This window comes from Macrobrachium rosenbergii, chromosome 48 (genome assembly GCF_040412425.1).
Source record: "Macrobrachium rosenbergii isolate ZJJX-2024 chromosome 48, ASM4041242v1, whole genome shotgun sequence".
NCBI classification, from domain to species: Eukaryota; Metazoa; Arthropoda; class Malacostraca; order Decapoda; family Palaemonidae; genus Macrobrachium; species Macrobrachium rosenbergii.
This window is the reverse complement of record NC_089788.1, coordinates 61,421,615-61,447,047: the sequence shown is the minus strand read 5'-3', so window position 1 is coordinate 61,447,047 and position 25,433 is coordinate 61,421,615. Positions and strand designations below refer to the sequence as shown.

The 25,433-nt window shown below is 35.9% G+C and overlaps 1 protein-coding gene across 2 annotated transcripts in view; it reads right to left on the bottom strand.

The window, feature by feature from the left end:
• Positions 1-25,433, bottom strand: part of LOC136831453 (facilitated trehalose transporter Tret1-like) — a 280,303-nt gene that overhangs the window by 60,411 nt on the left and 194,459 nt on the right. For both annotated transcript variants that reach the window (XM_067091927.1, XM_067091928.1), the window contains 3 exons: positions 20,138-20,295; positions 19,894-20,018; positions 1,906-2,004 (listed from right to left, as the gene is read on the bottom strand). The gene's annotated coding sequence lies outside the window, so the exon portion shown is untranslated. The remainder of the gene's footprint in view (positions 1-1,905; positions 2,005-19,893; positions 20,019-20,137; positions 20,296-25,433) is intronic.

Below are 25,433 nucleotides of genomic sequence, written 5' to 3'. Positions count from 1 at the left end.
CCCTCCCTACCTCTCTCCTTCCATCCCTTCCTCCCTCCTCTTCTTTTTCTTTCTCTCACCTCCTATTCCAGACTTTTCCTGTACCCTGAATTTTAGATTATAAATATGATAAACCTTGACAAGTTCTTTTCAAAACTAAGATTTCTCCGATCCACGAAATAATATTCAGTGACCAGTCCTCTCCAGCTTCAGTCCCTCGTAGGAACAAACAGGCAATCACGGGGGCATTAATACCAGGCAGTCCCGTCATTTGCATACTGAATTTAATTCCTTGACTAATACGATATAATGCAAACGCTGGATTATAATAATGACGCCACTGGCGTAAGGAGATAGCGTCCTGTGCTAATTTAGGCACTGGATTCCCCTTGCTGTTAATGTTGAGACAATGCTGCCCGTGTTGGGAATTCAGTTAAACCCTTTACTTGGCAATACCTTGAGTATCCAGTGGCTTTTATCGTGAGATAACCGTTGTTTTGGTTACTGTAATAAAAAAAAAAACAAAAGTCAATCACTATTAGAGATACTGAGGTTCTGGTCCGATCTTTTCTCTTCCACTGCACTTCACTTCCTTTTCTTCCTAACTGCAGATGATTTCAATCTCACTGAGTGAGACAGCTGGCTTTATTCTATCTTATCGAGTCTGTATCTCCAACACAATAATCCTAAACATGAGTTGAATTAAAACAGTGAGTAGAGGAAACAGTTGTTTCCTACAATAAACAAATTACTCTCTTACAGATGAACAGACAAAAGTGAACAGAAGAGCCTAACAGACACAGAGACAAACAGGCAAAGTCTGTATCTCCCAAAGTGTCAACTTTGACAAGATAATGCAAAAGCTTCCAACATTTATAGGGCGTCGCTTTTCAGAGGGTTTCTTTTTGCAATGGAACGGGATCAAACGTTTCCTATTTTCCAGTAAACGTTTCTATCTGAAATCAATCAGCATAAGAGAGATTCATCAAACCGTTGCTGTGACATGAATAGGACTAGAATGAATTTCTGTAACTGAATGAGGCCTAATTTTGAAATGGTATAACAAAAATGTTTCCGGTTATTTTCATCCACCGAATTAGTGTCGTAATCAACGCTCATCGACGGAGTTGCTTCTTCAGGACTTTAATTCTACCCAATTTTCTCCTGAAAGGATTTTGAGCAATGAAATTCTCCCTCGGTTTGAAAACGATCGAATAATTAAGCAAGAGAAGATTTTTGGAATTTAATCTAATCTGTTTCGAAATATAGCAATTCATCTTTTTCATTTCCAAACTGAAAATAAAATAACCTTAACAAAAAAAATATTACTGGTTCCAATCGTCGAAGCAATCTTGTAAACATGAAATTGACCGTAATAACTCGAAAATATAAAAGTAATAACAAAAACTGAGCAGAATACAGACAAAAACTATGGGCGAGGACCCTTCGAAACAATATCAAAATATCATTTCAACATTTAGGACCGAAACCTCCCTCTACTCTCACTAAAGGGGCGAAGGATCCAACTGTCCTTCACCGTCCATGACTGTTTGAGGACTTTTTTTTTAATCTTTACCCTCTTTCATGAGGAAAATTCAGATGGCATTATCACACCGACTGAGAGAGAGAGAGAGAGAGAGAGAGAGAGAGAGAGAGAGAGAGAGAGAGAGAGAGAGAGAGAGAGAGAGAGAGTACTATTATGACTGCAATACACAATGGCTTAACATCTTTACAAAGTGTGATGGGAATTTCTTTTTTTTAACATTTTGTAATACTTTCTCTTATTCTCTTTTCTTACTTTCTTTATTGAGAACAAGTTGGATGGCTCCCAAGTGGGTTACTCTTCTAAGCTAAGTAATGTTTTAACAATCAGCATGCTAGTTCGCGTGACTTTTCTAACCCTTATCAGCTTTAATGATTACTTACCTGGAACACCGATATCTGAACAATTTTGCTTTCCAGAGGGTCACCGTAGCTCATATGGCTCTGGAATCTGTCTTCCCATGGAGGTCCCATATCCACAGCCTGAAACAAAAAGAGAACAATTGGTTAGGCATGGAAAAAAAAATAAGATAATTAAGATGAAATGCATTTGTTAAAACAAGACCGCATTCTCTGCCGCATTCCTCCTTTAACTTTTAAATAGAGAATTATCCCCTGCTCAAGACTCCGTAAGCCTCACATCTTCCACATTACTTAGACAAAGGCTACATGAAATGCACGTCGAACTCGCTACTTCTCCAGTCCTTTCGTATTTCTCTAACGTGCTTATGAACTGGGTACTGTATTTATCTGTCTCCGTTTATTTATCTCTCTCTCACGTTAATTTGTACTTTCGATACAAATCAATCTTAAACTACCAGTTCGCTTCCTGACGAGGGAGACGACTTTGGAATTCGGGATTCGGAGTCTAATGAAAAGCTGTAGTGTCTAAGGAGAACATAAGAGATTTCAAAACTTTTCCGTAACGGAGGAAATTTTGATCGACATAAGAGAGGAAACATGCGATAATTTTCCTGTTTCAGAGGAATCCATCTTCTTTTTATCATTCGTTCAAAACTGACATTTGTTTCGTGTCAAACATTACTTGCTCACATCCATGTAATATTGCTAAAATGCAGTTTATAATTATAACGGAGGCCTTTCGAATAAATTATTTCAAATAAATTCATTCGAGTTTCAGCTCTGAAGACTATAACTTAAAATAAGGTACATTGCTGTATTTCCTTTGTCTGTAATTATTTATGAACTTAATTTGAAGCTTTTAAGTTATGATCTGGATATACACTGCGAAAAGAATTTTTTGACGTGAAAAGAGGACAAATATTGAAGATGCTTTTTTCATCTCGATAGAGTGAAATGACTTCGTGTGACAGGAGGCAAAGAGAAGGATATCTCCCATGCACGAAAATTACGGGAGAGGGAGAGGATCAAAAGAAAACAGCGGGTTACGATTGCTCTCATGGCCTCTCTCGAAGGGAAAATAGAAAAGCGTCAAGTTAGTGTTAAACAACAAACCATTAAACAAGGAAGAAATCGTTGGAATGCAAACAGAAAAGGTAAATGTAGAGAGTAAGGGAGAAATAGGAATGAAAAAAAAAAAAATTATATCGCAAGGCTATTAAGTTTCCGTCGTGTCCCAATCTCTCCCTCTTTTTCTTCAGGGCATCAGAATTTCCGCATTAAAGAGGGGAATAAATCCCATCGGCATTTTTAAATGTCACGGGGTATTTCGTGCATTTTCCTTCCTCAGAGAAAACAGAAAGGACGTTGTGTTCGTATTTCCTGACCAAGTTTTAATGTTGTTTTGTGGAATCTTGGCCTGTCATGTCTGGCAAGGTTTTCTTCAGTTTCAGTAAGTATACTATAATTTTTTTGGGGTGACAATATGGGAATTTTATGGAGTCGTTTCGTCACTGATTCAGCTCCTTTATTTTTTTTTAAATGGCTGTTGAATGCTTAGGAAATTAAGAATAACTTTAGGGACATATGGTTAATGTGGACTCTTCAATGACCTTACCTAGTGCTATGCCAGCCAACTCTAATTCGATCATTTAACAAGCATATGTATGTCATTAGTAATATATATATATATATATATATATATATATATATATATATATATATATATATATATATATATATATATATATATAATATATATATAATATATATATATATATATATATATATATATATATATATATATATATATATATATATATATATATATATATATATATATATATATATATATATATATATATATATATATATATATATATATATATATATATATATATATATATATATATGTATATGTGTGTGTGTGTGTGTGTGTGTGTGAATGTTTGTATGTTTGCACTCTACAGAAATCCGAACCACTTGACAGATGCAGACAAAATTTGGCACACGGCCCCTATGTGACCCCAGGAAGGTTTATACCTCAAACCAAAATCCTACCCCCGTGACAGACATCAAACACAGACAAACTGAATAAAATTTTCGTTTTTACCAGTGATGCTCACCTTTTCTTCAGTAACGTTATGGGAGTCACCAGTAGCCTGGACGGAAAGCAACCACCTTTTCTCCTCCCACTGCAAGTCCTATAATCAGTTTAATATAGCCAAAAAAGTTAAACAGATGTGTTTGACTGCATTAGAATTACCTTCATTCAGTCATAAAGCAATGTATTTCAAATTATAACTTCTACCACCACACCAGTCAGCCCTTACAAGCCTCGCCACGAAAAAAAGTAGTAACAGACCAAATGCTTCTGTGACAAACGTATCTTAATCATACATTGCCAATAAAATACAAATTCTTAAGTACCCTGTGGTATTACCATCATCATATTTAAGTACCCAATCCACGAAAAAAAACTTCGTAGGTGGGGTCACAACTTTGGAGATCGAGAGCTAATTCATCGACGAGACGAGACAACTCTATTATCATCTGTGCATGCGCATTAGCAGACTAAACGCTTTTGTGACAAAGCTACCCCTTCATTAAAAATTACTTGTGACAAAATTACCACATTTTTTTCATTGTTCATCTTAAACCAAACATATCTCAGTTATACTTGCCAATAAAATACATATCCTTAAGTACGTTGAGGTATTACCATCATCATGTCTAAGTACTTAACCCAATAACGACAACAACTTCTATATTAGACCATTAAGACTTCGGCCTACACTTTCCCTCATTAATGCCAAAGGCAACCGAAACGCGTTCGTTAACACGCACAGGAAATCGAAAACAGTTGCAGCTCTTTCTACGGTGTCTAAAATTACCATCGTGATAATTATTTAATATTTATATAGCCAACGACACTGTATCTTAATAACTTATGGATATTCTGAAGCTGTTTGTCAAGCTGACAAACATCTAGGTTTTATGCGATAACGATCAAATACCAGTCTTGAAAACTAGGTGATATTAGGCGACTGAACGGTCTCTGGTCAACTGAAGTTGTGCGTATACCCTAACCACACTTCGTCCCTGTAGACCTGCTGACATGTCTTTCATCAGTTGTTTTTTTTTTTTTATTGCTGTGAAACCATTCTGTTAAATTCTGATCTCCCTGAGAGAGAGAGAGAGAGAGAGAGAGAGAGAGAGAGAGAGAGGGTGGGGAGGAGGAATGCTAACGTTAGCACAGGTTTTCGCTGACGGTAAGGCAGTTCCTGTGTGATTTTCGCATTTAAATATGACTTGATGTGGTCACTGACGTGGCATTCTTTTATTCATGGAGGGTATCTATAACTTGTCAAAGGGTCATTATAGTCTCTACGGAGATTCATCTATTATTCATTTCCACGAGTGAATTTCTTCACACACTAACCTTTCGGTATACTATACATGAATTTCTGTTCGTTTTGGAAGTCTGTATGACACTGTCACTTTTTAACCCGAGCACAGAGTCTTCTTTAATGAATTCAAGACAGAATTATTAATCACAGGAAAGAAAACAATTTTCAGTGACAGTACACATTCTTTACAAGACAAAACAATTCACAGGAGAGGTAGGAAAATTTTTCTGAGTTCTTCAGAGTTTACCCAGGAAGAAGCGCCGGGTTGGTCAGCTAGTATTAACTAATTGATAAGAGTTAATAAAACTGCCTAACCGCAATGTGTCATAATTTGAAAATGATACTAACAATGCGTTGTAGATGTGTTCGTATGAAAATTAATTTTTGAAAATAAAATTTTGAACAGCCAACTTTTCAGTCTCTGTAAAAAGTCTAGTAATACAAATCGTTATTTATCATAATATTTTCATATAACTGACAGACTGGAAACAGAAAATGAAATAACGAAATAAATGGCAAACTTAAGACATCTTCGTAATTGTATGAATAAAATAAACGTTATTAAAAAGAGGGCAATCCGTGATGCTGAAGCGAAATATTAACTGCTGGAGATTAATTACACTCATAAGGGATCGTGAGGTGAACTCAGTGGCGCGAATAACCAAAGGGAGAGATAATTAAGTCTGGATGAAATAACATTCATCCCAACATGAGTTAGGTTGCTGCAACAGCAAGCATTAATCTCTGGTTTCAATTTTTCTACTCATATCCAGTTTAACCTTTTCCTCTGATGACGATATATAACGGAGGTTCTATTTGATCCCTCGCTTGTTTTCCGCCAGAAGCACCAAAAGGAAAACGTCCTTTGAAAGCGAGAAAATGTTTGCATTCCATTTCAATAAAGCAAATCCCCTGAAAACGAGGCCCAGTAATATGACCATCATTTGCATAATGCTGTCCAGGTTGACGCTTTGGGAGCGACAGGTGTTGGGTCTGTGCCTGTATTTGTTTCGTTTGTTTGTTAGTTCGTTTGTTCATGTTTGAAGGGATATCATTTTCATTTCAATTGGAAAATTACTATATTTTATCGCCTCTTATTCTGGTACCTTACAAGAACTGAGGATTACTGAGTGACGCAGGACGCCAATATAGAAGTCAAGGAGGAAAGCTGATTGATTGGTTGCATATTATCAGGTGACGCAAATGAGGGAAAGGGAGATAATGAAACACAGTAGATAAAAGACAGTATATGATACGGTACATGTTCATAATTTTTTAACAAGGATTTTTATAGCCTATATGGTTAGATTCCGGCATCGATAACCTTTGTCAATGAGACGCCAGTTAACATGAATCAGTGTTCTCAGTCTAGAACTTGGACTTAAAACTAGATCTCCTACATTTAAACAACAAGAGGGGAAGAACCCTTTAGAAAGAAGGTCCTTGCAGTTACCCAACATTGGCAACAGTGCCTCTCCTCCAAGAGCGACCCCATCGGCCAGATTGCTTAAGGACCTGAGGATTTCCAATATATTTACTGGCACTCAATTTCGCCTTCTTAAGGAAATGACGTCATTAATATGATCCTGCTTTTACACTCATTGTGTCAGCCATGAAGAGATTATTTTCAAAGTGCCGTTTAATAAGTATGGAATTGATGATTAATAACTGACTGTTTATTCATACGAGAAGCTGGTGAGGAAGGGATGCGGAATAGCATCCTACTCAAGGTGATGGAATATACAATACTTTTTAATCCATATGTTATAAGGAGGAGGAGGAGGAGGAAGAGGAGGGAGTCTAAAGAAGAATTCTAGTATCTTGTCAGTTGTTTTCGAAAGTTGCTGTAACTGAGGTTCCTCGATTCATCTCAGGAAGAGGTTTATTCATCACTAAGGCTAAGTATACGCCCTACCTTTATGTTCTGCCGTGACACACCTGTACATGTCATCTAAAGATGTTAGATATCCTTTGAGGACATTTTTGTACATCCCAACTCTTATTCACTCTCTCTCTCTCTCCTAACGTTCACAGGTCATTTATTTGTTATTCACGAAGCGTCCTCTTATACAAGACTCTCCGTTCACGTACAATTAAAACCATTAAATACAGGAGTTACCCTTTGTTTGCAGCCACTCATTAGCTTCTCGCACTCCAAAGGAGAGAGAGAGAGAGAGAGAGAGAGAGAGAGAGAGAGAGAGAGAGAGAGAGAGAGAGAGAGAGATTAGTAATTTGTTGCCTCTCTGCCTTATATTTTATCTTGAAATATACTGAAGATTGTTTAATAAGTTGTTATGCATGCAATAAATAATGAATTCGGTGATATTGAAAATACAATAAACGCGAAAGGAAAATGCAGAAGTCCTTTGCTAATGTTAAATTACTTTTAAAAAGTCAATTCCATGTAGGATTTTCATCCAAAATTTTTAATGACTTTATCATGATCATCGTCACTCCTCACTTGTTATTTTCTATTTTCTCTCCCCATTCTTTCGTTGATCGGCGTTATATATACTCCTGACCAATGATAACAAATTATCGTGGGGAGGTCTCATGACGTCATTATTACATCACGGATTCTTCCCGTAATCGTAATTTTTTAAAGTTTAAGTTTCTCATCTCCCTCGTCAGGGACAGGAGTCTGTAATGGTGAAAGTGCCGTTAAGTGGCTGAAGACTTTCGACTCTACGACAATGTTGGCTTTACCCTCTCATGGTCCATCTGGTTATCAAGCCTTATGGACGACGTCTTCATTGAGTTTCTGGGAATTTTAGACTCTATTGAGATAATGGATCGAGCCTTTAGTAGCTTGTTGGAACTTTAAAGGTGACATTTCCGTTAAAACAATTGGAGTTTGTCACTTGCATGATGATAGCACTATGTTACTGCTGCTTCTCAGTATCTCAGATTTACCAGGTTTAATAGTTGATTGTCTGACCAAGTTACACAACATCAAGAATGAAAATATTGAAAAGTAGAATGAGAAAGAAGAGGAGATAAAAGAATTAAACAACAAGACATAGCATGAAAAGGAATCTCAAAGCAAAAAGATAAAAAAAGAATAACGGGCAAAAGAGGAAAGAAAACTGGGAACTGAAGATGGTGTGTTTGTCTGTCTGTCTGTCTATCGCCCGTCGAGGGATGATACTGAAGGCAAGTTTTATCGTTCAACTTTTCGTCTTTGATCCGACAGAGGTCTCGCCCTGATTCAGCTCAGCAATTATCAAATCCTGATTCCTTTTACAAACACACACACATACATACGTACAAGTGCACACACAAACTCAAACACATCCCATGTCGGTAAGTGGAAGATTCTGATGATCAGATTTGGCCAACAGATCTCATCGAACTAAGGTTAAGTCAAGTTACCTTTAGTGATTTTCCCTCAATGGTCCTCTGGCGAGTTTAGAGTAAGAAACATATATACAAATATAAGTACACAGGCAAGACGTCCATGCGCTTAAAATGCTATGCAATAAGAAGCAATGAGAAAATCTGCTCGACCTCACAGAAGAGGAAGACCTTCGGTGATCTCATTTCCTCTTCTGATGTCCAATTTTCCTCTTAATTCGAGGAATCGGGAGGAGCCAAGAAACGTCGAAGGATGTCGAGGAGTCTCCAGTTTTGAAAAAAAGCAAGGAATAAAAAGATCTCTCAAAAGATAATATTTCCGATTTCTCGATTCCAATACGATAGGTAAGAGACATCGAAGAAGTGAAAAGGAGACGCGTCTTCATTTGACCGAAGATGTCTTACGGGATAATGAACGGACAGAAAGGCAGGTTGCATGCCAGTGACCTCATAACTGCCTGAATAATTAAACTGGAGGCACACTTCTTATCGTTGTCTTTTTACCTTCAGGATGTCCTTAGATGTAAACAAAATTAATGATCATACTTCGATAATAATTCATTAACATGCTTTAATTAAAGGGACTCATCGAATATCACACGAAATAATGGATGGCGATAATGAGATTACGTGGAAATATAAAGGAATAAAATAAAATCAAAAGGTAGTTAAACAAGGTACAAGATAATACAATGTAGACATCAAAGGTTTTTCAAGAATGTCTAATTAGCAATCCCATTTGTATAATTCTTTCATTAATGATGAACGGTAAGGGTATTTTAATTTTGGCACGAGAACTATAAATAAATGAGCAAAACGACCGCTCGGAAAACCTCCAGCGTATTACAACAAAATAAGAACCACTTGATTAAATAGAAGTGCAAAAAAGAAACAATTCCTAAGGATTAAGAAGATTTTTAAAAGACATCATATGAATTATTTGAAATCCCTTTTTGTCTAAATGATCATTTAGAAAAATCCTTACAGTGTATTATATCACTGACAGAGGAGGCCTTTCATGAGATAAACATGTCATTAAAAATATAATTTTAGATAAAGGAAACTATAGCAGAATCTTGCGAAGGGAAGAAGGGAAAAATCATCTTTTCTTAATCTGTATACAATTGGTAAAATCTGGGAGAGCTCAGCAATATATTATTATATTTTATTTGCATAGGTAGATCTTGTATCCCTTACGAATAATAATTCAGCTATTCATATTATTTTTCTTATTTATGAATAGAGTCTATAATATGCTTGAATAACTGTTATAAACCTTTCCTCACGTGAGAAACTTATCTTCCTTCCAGAATGTTTCAGAGGTAGCCACGAAATCACTGAGATTTCTAATGAAGATTTAATCATTAATTATAAAAGTAACATCGGGTTCATCACTTCAGAGAATAATATATATAATTTCGAGAGATTCTAATCCTTATCGGAATTCTGGGATTTCCTTTGTACGTGGGAAAGGTGCTACACTTAGCAAGTTCGTTTCAAATCTTGTTTTCTTCGTGGATTATCAGCCTTTTGTCCTCCTTTGGCTACTCTTCTTGTCTGGGAATGACAGGACGAAACATTGAATGAAATCATCATCATATCTCATTTCAGCTACGTCCAGTGTTTTAATCAGTCCTCACAAGCCGGAAGCTCAGTTAACTCCCAAAATGAAACGAAGCTTAAATGAATAATATTTCACTTCGTTCGGACGATCATTACCCGAGTGGAAGAAGCCAGCGCGTTTAATAGGTATCTCGGCAGGGAATTGGTGTGGTTGCGTTTGTTTGGGATGCTGTGGTCGAGGGATATGGGGTTAATGGCGTATATATGGGCCAGGGTTTTTTGATGGTGGCTGTTTATTTTCTTTTTCGTAGTTGTTGTCGACATAACCCGCTGAATTGACCTAGAAAGGGGATAATTTAATCCTAGCCGTTGCTTCGTTTCTCATTGATTTTTACGTAATCTGAGATGTCCAATAAAGGCGGGTGAAGTTATATTGGATTCTTGATTGAACCTTTGGCGTTCTTGTTCTTATCAATGAATGTGGTTGTTTTGCTGTTGGTTGTGGGTTTTTGGAACCTTTGCTATTGTGATGGTGCTAGATAGCTAATGTTGTATACATATGTCCATCGTATATGTATTCCTTATGAGCATTTGCTGACACATTAATGCTCACGTCTCTCTCTCTCTCTCTCTCTCTCTTCGTTGGGGGTTGGGGTTGGGTAGAGCTGTTGCCTAGCACGCTGTTGGCACAGCGTTCGACTCTCCTACCGACTAATGAAGAATTAGAGGAATTTATTTCTGGTGATAGAAATTCATTTCTCGTCATAATGTGGTTCGGATCCCACAATAAGCTGGAGGACACGTTGCTAGGTAACCAGTTGGTTCTTAGCCACGTAAAATAAATCTAATCCTTCGGGCCAGCCTAGGAGAGCTGGTAATCAGCTCAATGGTGTGGTTAAACTAAGATATACTTAATTTCTCTCTCTCTCTCTCTCTCTCTCTCTCTCTCTCTCTCTCTCTCTATATATATATATATATATATATATATATATATATATATATGTATATAAATACAAATACATATATATATATATATATATATATATATATATATATATATATATATATGATATATATTATTATCACTTTTGTATGTATGTATGTATATCTCTGATATGCCATTTTGGGGTGAGGTTGCAAAATCTTTCCTTTTGAACCCTATCACGACCCACCACGTTCAACTGACAGCCAGGTATCCAGGTCATTGATCAGAGTTGAATTTCACGTCATGTGCAAAGGGTATTGGGTTTTGCTAAGGATTTGAAACCATAATCTTAGCTGGTAAAAAGAAATAACCGTAGGAACATAATTAAACATATTTCAGAAGTAATATACAAATGTATACCTACATTATATATATATATATATATATATATATATATATATATATATATATATATATATATATATATATATATATATATATACTATACACATTATATATATTAATTTATGTACATACATACATTCGATGAAACACTTAATTAGGGGGGTCACCCTCAGTTCAGCAGTTACGAGACAAAGAACACTATGATTCCAAGCAGTCGTGCTCTGCAGCTCGTGGTTGGTTTAAGACTAAGCTGGCCTTATAAGAGCGATGGCATTTGCACAATGGCTGGCTGGCCTGGTGAATAAAGGCCATTTTTCCAAGAAATTTCCTTTAGAATAAAAGGCCATTTTTTCCACGAAATCCCTTTAGACAAAACTTTTTTTCCAGAAACAAAACAAAACGATTTTTCACGAAATTTCCTTTCGACAAAAAAGGCCATTTTTTTCACGAAATTAGACAAAACAAGACCATTTTTTTTCCACGGCCTTTTTCCATTTTTTTCATGAAATTTCCTTTAGACAAAACAAAACGATTTTTTCACGAAATTTCCTTTACACAAAACAAGGCCATTTTTTCCACGAAATTTCCTTTATACAAAACAAGACCATTTTTTCCACGAAATTTCCTTTAGACAAAACATGGCCATTTTTTCCACGAAATTTCCTTTAAACAAAACAAGGCCACTTTTCCCTTGATTTTCCTTTAGACAAAACACGGCCATTTTTTCCATGAAATTTCCTTTAAACAAAACAAGGCCATTTTTTGATTTTCCACGACAAAACAAGGCCATTTTTTCCACGAAATTTCCTTTAGACAAAACAAGACCATTTTTTCCACGAAATTTCCTTTAGACAAAACTTGGCCATTTTTTCATGAAATTTCCTTTAGATAAAACAAGGCCATTTTTTCCACGAAATTTCCTTTACACAAAACAAGGCCATTTTTCCACGAAATTTCCTTTATATAAAACAAGGCCATTTTCCACGAAAGACAAAACATTTTTTTCCACGAAATTTCCTTTAAACAAAACAAGGCCACTTTTTCCATGATTTTCCTTTAGACAAAACACGGCCATTTTTTCCATGAAATTTCCTTTAAACAAAACAAGGCCATTTTTTCCACGAAATTTCCTTTAAACAGAACAAGGCCATTTTTTCCATGAAATTTCCTTTAGACAAACAATGCCATTTTTCCATGAAATTTCCTTTAGACAAAACAAGGCCATTACTTCCATGAAATATCCTTTAAGCAAAACAAGGCCATTTTTCCATGAAATTTCCTTTAGACAAAACAAGGTAATTTTTTCCACGAAATTTCCTTCAACAAAACAAGGACATTTATTCCACGAAATTTCATTTAAACAAAACAAGGCCATTTTTTCCATGAGATTTCCTTTAAACAAAACAAGGCCATTTATTCCACGAAATTTCCTTTAAACAAAACAAGGCCATTTTTTTTCATAAAAAAACCATTTTTTACACTTTCCTTTAAACAAAACAAGGCCATTTTTTCCATAACATTCACTTTAAACAAAACAAGGCCACTTTTTCAACGAAATTTCCTTTAAACATAAGGTCATTTATTCCACGAAATTTCCTTTAAACAAAACAAAGCCATCTTTCCACAAAATTTCCTTTAAACAAAAGAAGGCCATTTTTTCCATAAAATTTACTTTAAACAAAACAAGGCCACTTTTTCAACGAAATTTCCTTTAAACATAACAAGGCCATTTATTCCACGAAATTTCCTTTAAACAAAAGAAGGCAATTTTTTCCGTAAAATTTCCTTTAAACAATACAAGGCCATTTTTTTTTCATAAAATTCCCTTTAAACAAAACAAAGCAATTTTTCCATGAAATTTCCTTTAAACAAAATAACGCCATTTTTCCCATAAAATTTTCTTTAAACAAAACAAGGCCATTTATTCCAAGAAATTTCCTTTAAACAAAACAAGGCCATTTACAGTATTCCACGAAATTTCCTTTAAACAAAACAAGGCCATTTTTTCATGAAATTTCCTTTAAACATTACAAGGCCATTTTTCCTTAAGATTTCCTTTAAACAAAACAAGGCAATTTTTTCCTTAAAATTTCCTTTAAACAAAACAAGCCAAAACGCAGAAGAAATTCCGCGTTCATGAAGACAGAAAAATCCCAAATGAATAAAAAAGGGAAGATAATTTATACCAACAGAGAGAGAGAGAGAGAGAGAGAGAGAGAGAGAGAGAGAGAGAGAGAGAGAGAGAGAGAGAAGGAAGGAAAGCTTTTACTGACGTCCAGTAAAGAGCGCCGAGGCGATCCTCTGACACTGAACACCCGAAGGAAAAGCCCTTGGTGCCTCTCCCCCAGATAACAGCCAACGACCCACGTGAGTTTTTGGCAGAATGTGTATTTGCGAGTACTTGGTTCTTTGTTCGAGGAAATGAAAGGGCAAGTGTAAATGCCCTTTATTTGTTTCCTTCTGTTTGGCCTTGAACCTTATTTTCCATTCAATGAAAATGTAAACATCTGTTGGTGTTTTTTAGAATTCATACTTCGTATTATAAAACACTATTGGCTTGTCATTTGATGTAACAGATATTTACGTCATCACAGTTGGCTCTGCTTATGTGGTTGGGCTTATTACTATTCTTTTATTGGTTTTGCTCTTTATTTTTTTTTTGTCTCAACAGTTCGTAATGAACATTACCTTTATTCTTTCTTATATTTTTACTTTAGTTCTCGGATATAAAAACACCTTTTATTTTTGGATCTGTGTCAAACTGTATGAAGCAAATTACAGTTCTAAGAGTCGACCATATGACAAACAATACTTCCAAATCACCTGTTGTTGGCAATATTTCACTACACGAGTACGAAACTACCTCTATTTCCCCAAACATAAGGCCTTTTAATTTCTGCTGACAAGTCGGAAGCTAAGTTAATTTCAAAATGAAATACTGCTTTAATTACATTATCTTTCACCTCGCCTAACCGACCATTACCCTAGCGGAAGTGGGTGCATTTTATTGGTAGCTCGGAGGGGAATTAGTGTGGTCGCGTTCTTTTGGAATGTGGCCTGGAGCAACCGGAATGATAGACTGGATTTACCTCTTGGATGATCGGGGCTGTTTACTTCTACTAGAGCTTGTTTCCAGGTGTTCTAGACATACATATTAAAATAAAATTACTGTTTTTTTCTGCCTACTAATATAAACTTTCTTCAAGATATTCGTCAACGAGTCTTAATTCCGCTTTCATTATTTCGTTTCTGACTGGAAGTGTTTTCGTGAATTTATTTATCTTTGACCTTTTTATTAATTTTATTTTTTTATCTATTGGCATATACGCATTTATTATTTATTTTGATTTTAATTTTTCTGTATTTTTCTTATTTCTATTATCTTATTATTATTTTGCTTTACTAAAGTGATAGTAATAGACAGATATTTTTATAAACCACCCACACACACACACACACACACACACACACACATATATATACATATATATATATATATATATATAAATATACAGTACCACTACATTATGTGTGTATTATATGTATATATATATATATATATATATATATATATATATATATATATATATATATATTATATATATGCAAGTGACCAATATAGAAGGCAGAGGCGTTTCCTCGTGGCACTGAACACCTGAAGGATCCTCTCCTGGAGACAACAGCCATTCTCCTCAGGATTTACAGACCAACTTTCCTGCTAAAGTTTGTCTGTCTCTGGCTGCGTGGTTGTTCGAAGAAATGTAAGGGGCTATGTTCCTTTCATCCCACTGCTTTCACCGTTAATTTCTGTTTCAGGGACAGAAAACTATTTTTCGGAATTTTGTAGCATTTTTCGATGGTATTAACAAACTCTTTAAATGTTATATGCAACTCCGTCATTTTGTTGATATTGCTTCTAGCTGTTTTATGTTACTTTATCAGGCCTGATTATTTTTGTATGGCGTGTCAATTGCCTTACGAACTTGAAGGACATCTTCTATTGGTTCTTCAAAGAAAAGTTTTGAAACTTTTTTTTTTTTCAAATATAATTTATTTCATATGTGTGTGTAGATTATTAAATATTACGAATACAGCAGAAGAGAAACAAATAAAACATACAAACATGCACGCATGCACTGTCATGTGTCTCTTGTTTGTCTCTTTCACTCGCTTTAATAGTGAGGTTTTAGGATCAGTAAAGAAGGGGACTGAATGATCCGAAGCTGATCCTTTGACCTGAGGGGCCTTCGGTCCGCTTGACTCTCATTTTATGCATTTCCTGGTCAGTTAACGCCAATGAAAACAAGTAAAAAATGCGGGAAGTTTCTGCGGCACAATCGTATTTTCTGTACATCATATAATCAGGGCCACCGAAAATAGATCTATCTTTCGGTGGTCTAGGTATGAGCCTAGGCTCATGAAACTTTAACCACGGCCCGGTGGTGGCCTGGCCTATATCTTTGCCAAACGCACGATTATGGCTAACTTTGACCTTAAATAAAATACTGAGGCTATAGGGCTGCAATTTGGGATGTTTGATGATTAGAGGGTGGGTGATCAACATGCCAATTTGCAGCCCTCTAGCGTCGGTGGTTTTTAAGATCTGAGGGCGGACAGAAAAAAGTGCGGACGGACAGACAAAGCCGGCACAATAGTTTTCTTTTCAGAAAATTAAAATTAAGTACTATTTCAACTCAAGCTGACTAAACATTAATACTCGACAGGTAATTTCTGATCCATAATATTAAAAAAAAAACTTCTCGCAATTATAGTCAAACCAAAATGTCAAGGCGGATGACAGAAGATCCCATCAGAATGCTTCGTATTTGAATCTAAAAGTTGAGGACATTTTCCCTTGTAGACAAAGGGAAAAATCTCATCAGCTTTTACTAAAGCCGGATTAAGTTCTGTACTGGAAGGTGGGAGACCAATCCCTCCACTCACGCTTTCGTTTCTTTCTTTTTCCTTTTTATTATAAATGATTTACATCTAACTTTATATCCACTGAACGTTGGTTCTCCAAAATCTTCTTCCGTATCTCACCCTTCCTTGATGATTCTTTCTATTGTCCTTCTTGGAATGTTGGTAGCTTCACATGGCCGATCGTGAACTCTCGTCACATCGGTCAAGGGCCCACTGTTCATCTTCTCTCTCGCAAAGTAATTGTGAATGTCGTATGCGACCGACCTGGCTGAAGCAGTGAGAACAAGTCTCAGTTTTTTCCGCTTTTTCCATGGCTGAAGCAGGAAGAACACCTCTGGGCGTACTTTCTTTACAGGGGAGGCTAGTGAATGACAATGTACATATGCAAAAGCTGTTGTTTAAAGATAAAGATGAAAGACCAAACGAATTTTATGGCTTTATAATGACGCGAGTTAAATCCTAATCATACCAGCTGGAATTTCAGTCCTTTAAAGACGCGACCCCAATACCTGACAAAATCTTTCAGTAAGATCAACTTGGGTTATAGGAAGTGTGGAAGCAATCTTATTCTGGAACAGATAGTGCAATTAAAAGATTGTTAAAGGCTATCTCTTATCAAATCTCTACATCTGTATACTTGTAAAGGGTCAACCATACCTTTCCTTTTGTGTTTCTTTTATAGACTATCATTTTAGATACTAAAGTAGTGTGTGTGTGTGTGTATATATATATATATATATACATACATATATATATACATATATATATATATATATATATATATATATATATATATATATATATATATATATATATATATATATATATATATACAGTATACCAATGAGCAAGGGACAGGAATGAGCGATACAGACAACAAACGGGAAGGCGGACAAGAATACTCTTGAATAGTCATTTGATTACATGTTTATTCCCAACGTTTCATAATCCATGATTACATCATCAGGGGTTCTAGAATTAAAAAACAAAAAGCATTGACAATAAAAATTACAGAAAAAATATACAAAGGCAAAGTCAGAACATAAAAAACTCTGACAATAGTCATTTGATTACATGTTTATTCCCAATGTTTCATAATCCATGATTACATCATCAGGGGTTCTAGAATTAAAAAACAAAAAGCACTGACAATTTTTTCTGTAATTTTTATTGTCAATGCTTTTTGTATTTTTAATTCTAGAACCCTGATGATGTAATCATGGATTATGAAACGTCGGGATTAAACATGTAATCAAATGACTATTCAAGAGTATTCCTGTCCGCCTTCCTGTTTGTTGTATGTATATATATATATATATATATATATATATATATATATATATATATATATATATATATATATATATATATATATATATATATATATATATATATATATATATATATATATATATATATATATATATATATATACATATATATACATATACACACAAATAATTCCTTTTGGTCTATATGCGCACACAAACACACACACACACACACAAACACAAAGGTTATCGATGTCGCATTTAGAAGAAATGAGAACAAAGAAAATGCGGGATAAATACGGAGGAGCGGACACTCCATCTGAGAGCTTAATCCGCTTTTACCGCTGAGGTTTTAGGTTTATGTAGGCGGTTTCCTTATGGGTAAAATGACCAAAATGTTCTTAACTGCGACGCTATAGTCCGGGAGAAACCTCCTGTCACCCGCCTTAACATTTGGTTTGACTTTAGTGACTTTTTATTTTGCTTTTTAACTTCCATAATTTGCCAAAAGCTCCACAGATTAAGAACTATGGTATTCGAACTGTAACATCAAGAACATCCATTACACAGCATCCAAGATGTTTTATTAAATTTTAGATTAAAAATTATGTTAACAGTTTTATCTAACAACTCGTGATTCCCAAAGAACACAGCAGCCAAACTTCAATTTATTAAATAAGGGCCAGGCAAACTCTAATATGAAGACAGCGCTGAGGTAGCCTTGCTCCACCTTAGAAAATGCTCACCACTCATCAAGTTTTTCGTTCAGTTTCAGGTACATAAACAAACTGGGCTAAGATTGGCAAAGGACCATAAAGGATGTAGTGATGGCTATTCATCATTTAAAACTCGCTTTCAAATCGTTTTTTCAGAGAACAAAATCCAATTCATTGTCCGCTGCAAATCTTGCCAAAAATGACTGCAGAAATACGTGAAGGGCATAGCTGTTACTTACCCAGAAATTAGAGCAATTAATCGCATTTTTGGGGTTTTAGAGAATATTAAAGTAGCTTTAACACTAATATGTAAAGATATCGCAACAAATACCCGTTTCCAAAGATCTATGGAACATCTGCTGACTCATAGATATAAGTTTATAACATGGGGAAAGCAATTTAAAACAGCTGACATCTGCAGATAATCAATAAGCTTTGTATTTATCAAGGCCACTTCCTGTTTTCTTTTTCATTTGAGCAACTCATCTTAAAAGTCATAGTCTACCTCATGACTAATCTAACTGCTCAGGGATATAAAGAATAATTCGGAAAATGGGATTATTAATTTCCTTCCGACCCTTTTCACCTTTACCTGAATATTCCCCATCTCCGAGGGTTAAGTCCAGTAAATTATTGCTTTACTGTGGCAAAATGTATTAGGATAATGAAGTTTTTCTTTGGTTTTATCAACGTCCGCCAAAAGATCAAAGGAAAAACTAGTTACATCATCGTTTCCCTGATGCGAGTATAAGTTTCCAACTTCTGATATCTTTAAAGGATGCTCAGCTCACACGCCTTCCGTTTCTCAGACCCCTATTTTATTAATTAGAGGAATCTCGCTTTCTTTGCTAAATTTTCATTTTTCTACGGACCATATCATTTTATCTGCAAGACCCTTGAAGTTTCATCGTCAAAGTTTCAGAGCTTAATTAAATTTATGAAAGCTTCAATCGAGTGAATAGTCGCATCCTTGAACTGTAGCAAGTTATGCTCAAACCTGACATTTTTTTTTAGAGGTACTTTCCGGAGTAGTTTGATGTTCAAAGATATTTCCTAGGTAAATATTTTTCATCGGATGAAGGATGAATGTGTGCATCAGATAAACTGGGAAAGAAAAGGACAGCAGAGGGTGATTTGCATGAAGATATTAATGAACTTTAATTCTAACAGAAACAAGACTTCTTTAGCACACCCAAGGAGGAAAACAGGAAACGATGAAGAGTGAAGGAAGTTGCTGGAGGCTTTGAAAAGAGCAGGATAAGTTTATTTACAGATATTTTTAATATGAATTATTTAGTGAAAGTCTAAAACCCCAACAACGAGGAGGTGGTCTCAAAACAATTGAAGCCGAAGAAGAATTTAAACAACTATATTTGTCTTCCACGCATAGCTTATGCAGTACCCAAGTGAAAAGTACTAGTAAGGGTCTCATAGCAGTCACTAACCTTAGATATTGGTGCACGGAGTAGCTTGAAGGTCGACTATTCCATTTTTCTCTTCCCATTTTAGCTGACCCAAGTCACTGATGTGGAATTGCTCGAGAAGTGAACACACAGAGGGATGTCGAAGGCTGCAAGACAAAAGACAAGAAAGGAAAAAGGTTACTCAAGTATAATACAGCTACATGATCATGGTTGTCATGGTCCTTAAATTATTTGCAAAATAAAGTCATATATAAATCTTCCAAACCTGTAACCAATCTTGGTGTGTTTCCCAAGGGATAGAAGTGTCAACATCGAAGATGATCCAATACGCATAACTGCTAATCTTAGACAGCTAGGACCTACTGGGAGATAAAAAACGCGCTGGCCAGCTATTCAAAGCCTCCCTCGTCTTCTCACCTGCATCTGAAAGCAAAATCTGTATCAAAAGTTCTGAAGCAAGTACCGTTTATTTATCAATTTAGTATTTTTTGCTTTTTTATTACAATTTACTTTTGAGTTAAGTTTATATTATTGAAGAAGATATTTAGTGGTTAATTTCAGAATGCGAGGGTGCTCATAAACGTTGGTGTAAACTCTTTCTTTACAAGTTGAAAGGAAAGAAGATGGAGTATTGATTTGGTATGTGTATGGGAACATTCTTCATTGTACACACATTACTCTGAATTACCCTTATACGACAATGATAAACGTTTGTTGTTTGTTCTTTCATAAACTTCATTTAATCCCACATCATTGTCCTCCACTCCTTCTTTTTCTTAAAATTCCATCAACGAATTTCGCTACGCTGGTTCATTTACCAGACAACGTCAAGCAAACCTAAATAGCAGCACCAACTCAGCAGCCGGGAAATGACATCCATTATCTTGTGATTGCCGCTGTTCATGTCGAGCTCAACTTAGACTGAAAAGATTCGTCATAAAACAGGGGAGCTTCTCCTTCCCTGCTGTGAAGATCACTCCGCATGACACGAGGCTCTGCCATTACTTTGCATTTGCACGCTATTGCAACGTCCCTCACACGATTCATAATACATGGACACTCCGTGAAGTTTGTTAATGATAAATTAGACGAAAACGACTATCAATGTACAAGAAGTTTTTGTGTTTCGTAAAAAATTGTTAAAAAATTACTTTTGAATGATAAAGAAAAGTCTGTCAATCAGTGTTGTCGTGATGATGTTTTATGAAACCCTTCAGAAATCAATATCGTGTCTTTATGAGACTTACTTAAGTGATTTTATTCGAGACGAAGAAAATGTTTCTATAGTGTGGAAAAACGTTCAGCGATTCCGAAACAGGATCAAAGGCTGATGCAAAATCATCTCCCTCGACACAAATTCAAACCAATAAATCTCCCACTACACTGTGAAATGCATACCTCTGACATTTCATTGTCTTAGTCAAAGATATTTTTTTTGTGATAACAGAGGCCAGAGAGCAGAATTGTACTTTGCGGAGGAACACACACAGAGTTACCTGGATAGACTGACAAATAGAGAGTCAAGGAGCAAAAACTAGCATCAGTTGCCACACGAACTGTAGAACTGTATTAAACCATCTTCTTAGAAAAAAATATTTTTTTCCTGTCTACATAATGAGATGTAGAAAAATACTGACATGGTTGTAAGTAACACCTGCCTCAATGTTCATGAAATAGATAATTAATGAACAAAAAGGAAAAATACACGCATAAGTAAACAGAAGCAAGAGGAGACGATAATCATTTAAAAGGAAATAAGAAAAATGGTCATGATCCAGGTGATGTTCGATTTCTAGACTTCATGTCTTCCAGTATGTGAAAAGAACGGTCTCACTTTCCCCTGCTTTGGCGGCATAGAAATTATAGCCCTAGGGTTCATGACTCATTATATTTTGATAAATCAGGGAAAGTTTTATGGGCCGCCGCTCATACAGCATTATACCGAGACCACCGAAAGATAGATATATTTTCGGTGGCCTTGATTATACGCTGTGCAGAACACTCGATTACGCCGAAGAAACTTCGGCGCACTTTTTACTTGTTGCTTTTTGATCCAATAGAATACTCGCCCCAATACACCTCAGCAGTCATCAAATATATATATATATATATATATATATATATATATATATATATATATATATATATATATATATATATATATATATATATATACACCAGATGCCATTCCCTTAGGAGATGATCCACATGGAGTTAGCCTTGCAGTTCTTAGCAAGTGTTTTGAGTTAAGGTTTGTAACTCCGTGCATAAATGATTTACTACAAAGTACATCATTTACAATATAGATCAACTCACGCGCAGAGGGTTTCATGGAAGTGCCTATTACACTTCAGCGAGGTCAGGAACTGAACCTTGGTTCTCCCTCTGAAACATGAAACAGAAGTGTTCTAAGTGACGCCTTATATCGGTAGCTGCAAGCTGCTGATGACCAGAACGGACAAACAAATCTCATCAAAACAAGTTCAACGATTTTGCCTCAGTGGTCGTCTGATAAGCATATACAGTGCATGCGTCCATACATAGGTACACCGTGTATACACAGAAAATGCTGATGCAAAAGAAGCATTAAAAAGATCTTTCTCGACCTCACAGGCGAGAAAGACCTTCAGTGATTTCATTTCTTCTTCTGACGTACGACTTTCCTCTCAGTCCGAGGAATCGGGAAGAGTCAAGAAACGTAGAAGGATGTTGAGGATTCACCAAGATTAAAGAAACCAAAACTGAAAATCCCCAAAGAATAACATTTCCGAATTCTCGATTCCCATGCGAAAGGTAAGAGCAGGTTGAGAGACGTCGAGGAAACGAAAAGGAGACGCGTCTTTATTTGACCGAAGATGTTTTAAGCCTGAAGGGATAATGAAGGTTACGCGCCAGGGACCTGGTTAACTGACTGACAATATACTGGCGGTACACCTGTGAAGTTGGGTTAAAGTTGCACTTCTCTTTGTCTCTTTACCTTCAGGTTTCTCTTAGATGAAAACAAAATTAATGATCAAACTCATAAAGTAATCCACTAATATGCTCTAATCAAGGGACACTGCTCTCTCGAATATGACAGGAAATAATGGACGTCGATAATGAGATCAAGTGAAAAGATAAAGAGATAAAATGGAATCAAAAGACAGATAACCATGTTAGAAGTTAATACAATATAAACATCAAAAGTTTTCAAGGAAAATCCAACTAGCAATCCTATTTGTACATCTTTTAATACTGATAAACCGTAACGATGTTCCAATGCTGGCACGATTAGCATACATAAAAGATTAATCCCATTTGTCGTACGGGAAAAGATTATGAGGATTTAAATTTCCTTGGAGGAAATCTTATCAAGGTTCTCTTGCAAATGGCACGTCAAATCTAAAACAGTAGCACAGGTGCCTGACTGCTTTCTATCAGCGAACAATTTCTTTGGATTTCACATACTTGTCAAGTGGCCTGGAAAAAAGTTTTTCAGCAACTTTAGAGACCACAGGGAGAATAGCAATTGGTCTGTAGTTCCTGCAGTCTGCAGATAAACCATTCTTTGCAACAGGCACTGTATTACTAAGCTTGCGCTCATCCACAAAGATACTACATCGATATAAAAATTTATAGAATCTGCTAATCTTGGGAGGCAACACACAAGAAACCTTTTTAAAAAGAAAGGGAAGAAACCATCAGGATCTTCACCCCAGCTATCAAAATTAACAAAAATTTTCTTAACATCCCCGGAGCAAAATGCAAATTTTGCAAGAAAAGGTTCAGGATGACAAGTATCAGGAGAGGGACACCCTCAGCTGACTGATTAGCTTCAAAAGCTCGATGAAGCAGTTCAACCTTTTCCTTAGGGCCTGTAACCAATCTATCATTATCTGTTAGTAGTGGTGGAATGGAAGATGAGCTGGACCCGAAGACAGAAGATGCCAGTTTGGTCCACCAAAGATCAGGCTGAGTAAATCCTTCAAGTTTCTTCTTTAAGGAATTTTTAAAATTTTTCTCAGCTTTGTGGAAAATTCTGTTCACAACACAGAGAGATTCAATATAAAGGGTGTATTTTTCATGTGAATGATTTCGTCTACATGTGTTATATTTGGTCTGTTTGTCATGGTAAGCTCGTCTACATGTATAATCAAACCATTGCTGGCCTCTTTTCCCAATCCTGATGACCTTTCTAGGGACAGACCTTACTAAAATAACCATCAGCATTTCCTTTACCCCCTTGGGATCTGGATCTGATATAGCATCTGAAATATTAAGTACCTGACAAGCTTCAATAATGCGATCCCTATTGGCTCCAGATTTCACCCAGACCGTTTTTCTTATGGTGGCATTGGGAATATGCTGATTGACATATATGTCCATCTCAATGGAACAATGGTCAGAAGTGCATATATACTTGCAGACCTTGGACTTGGCGACAGCTGGAACATCTGTGAGTATAAAGTCTAATCTATTATCAGAAGTATGCATAGGTTCCTTAATTACTTAGGCAAAATCAGAAGATACACAAAATCCGAGAGCAGACCGGTCATACCGATCTATGGAATTTTAATTAAGCACTCTCTGCGCTTTGCACTGCAGTCTCCACAAATAACGAATGAAGCTCTTGAATCCTGTGATTGAGCCATACCAATTATCTCCAAGAGTCAGTCATACACAGAATCGTCAAAATTTGGACTGCAGTAAACAGCAAAACAAGAACATTGTATAACTTACTGAAAATCCTAAAACAAAGAACTTCATGGCAACTACACTCCAAGGTTTTCTGACAATAAATAGGTCATCCAGACTTTGCTCATGTGGGATGTCACTACGATAAATAAAATCTGAGCCACCATACTCTGGGATCAAAAATTCAACCTTTGACTTGTTACTATTTACAAGTGTCTCAGATAAAAACATAAAACTGTAGTTACAGGAACAACTCTGGAGTTCGAGAAAATTTGACCTTAGGCCTCGAATATTTAAGTAAAGTAGTCCGCAAATTTTCTTTTCGAGTAAGAGGTCCAGGTTTAAGCTCAGTGTCTCCCGAAAGAATTAAAATTAACAAAATAAAATAAGAAACAAATCTTATAAACAGATTCCCAACAACAACATAGTAAAAATCAACAGGAAAACAAACTATAAAGTCAACAACAGTAGTGTTTACGTTATTTACAATAATTTCAATGAAAGGATTAATAAAGGTGACTATATGTCATTAAAAAGCATCTGCGGCAACTGGTCGACAAAGTGAAGCTGGGACACCTTGTACGGCAAAACAGAAAACAGCCAGGTTTGCCACAACAACTGGGGGTGGGCAGTCAGCACGGCTTTAGAAATTATAAAAAGCTGAGAGGAAAAGATTAGGTAAAGGAGAAGATGTTTGCCTGATAATCCACCAAGCAATTTTTGCTTTCTCATCAGCCTGACATACATCCGAAAAAATTGGAAAGTGAATAAAAAGGGACAAAGCCTGATTGTAACCTTAAGCAAGGAAACTTAAATCCAAGACCATAGAAGGCCACGGTGCAATGGCTGTGGCACAGTTCAAGGTTGGAGAACGAGGTTTGTATTCA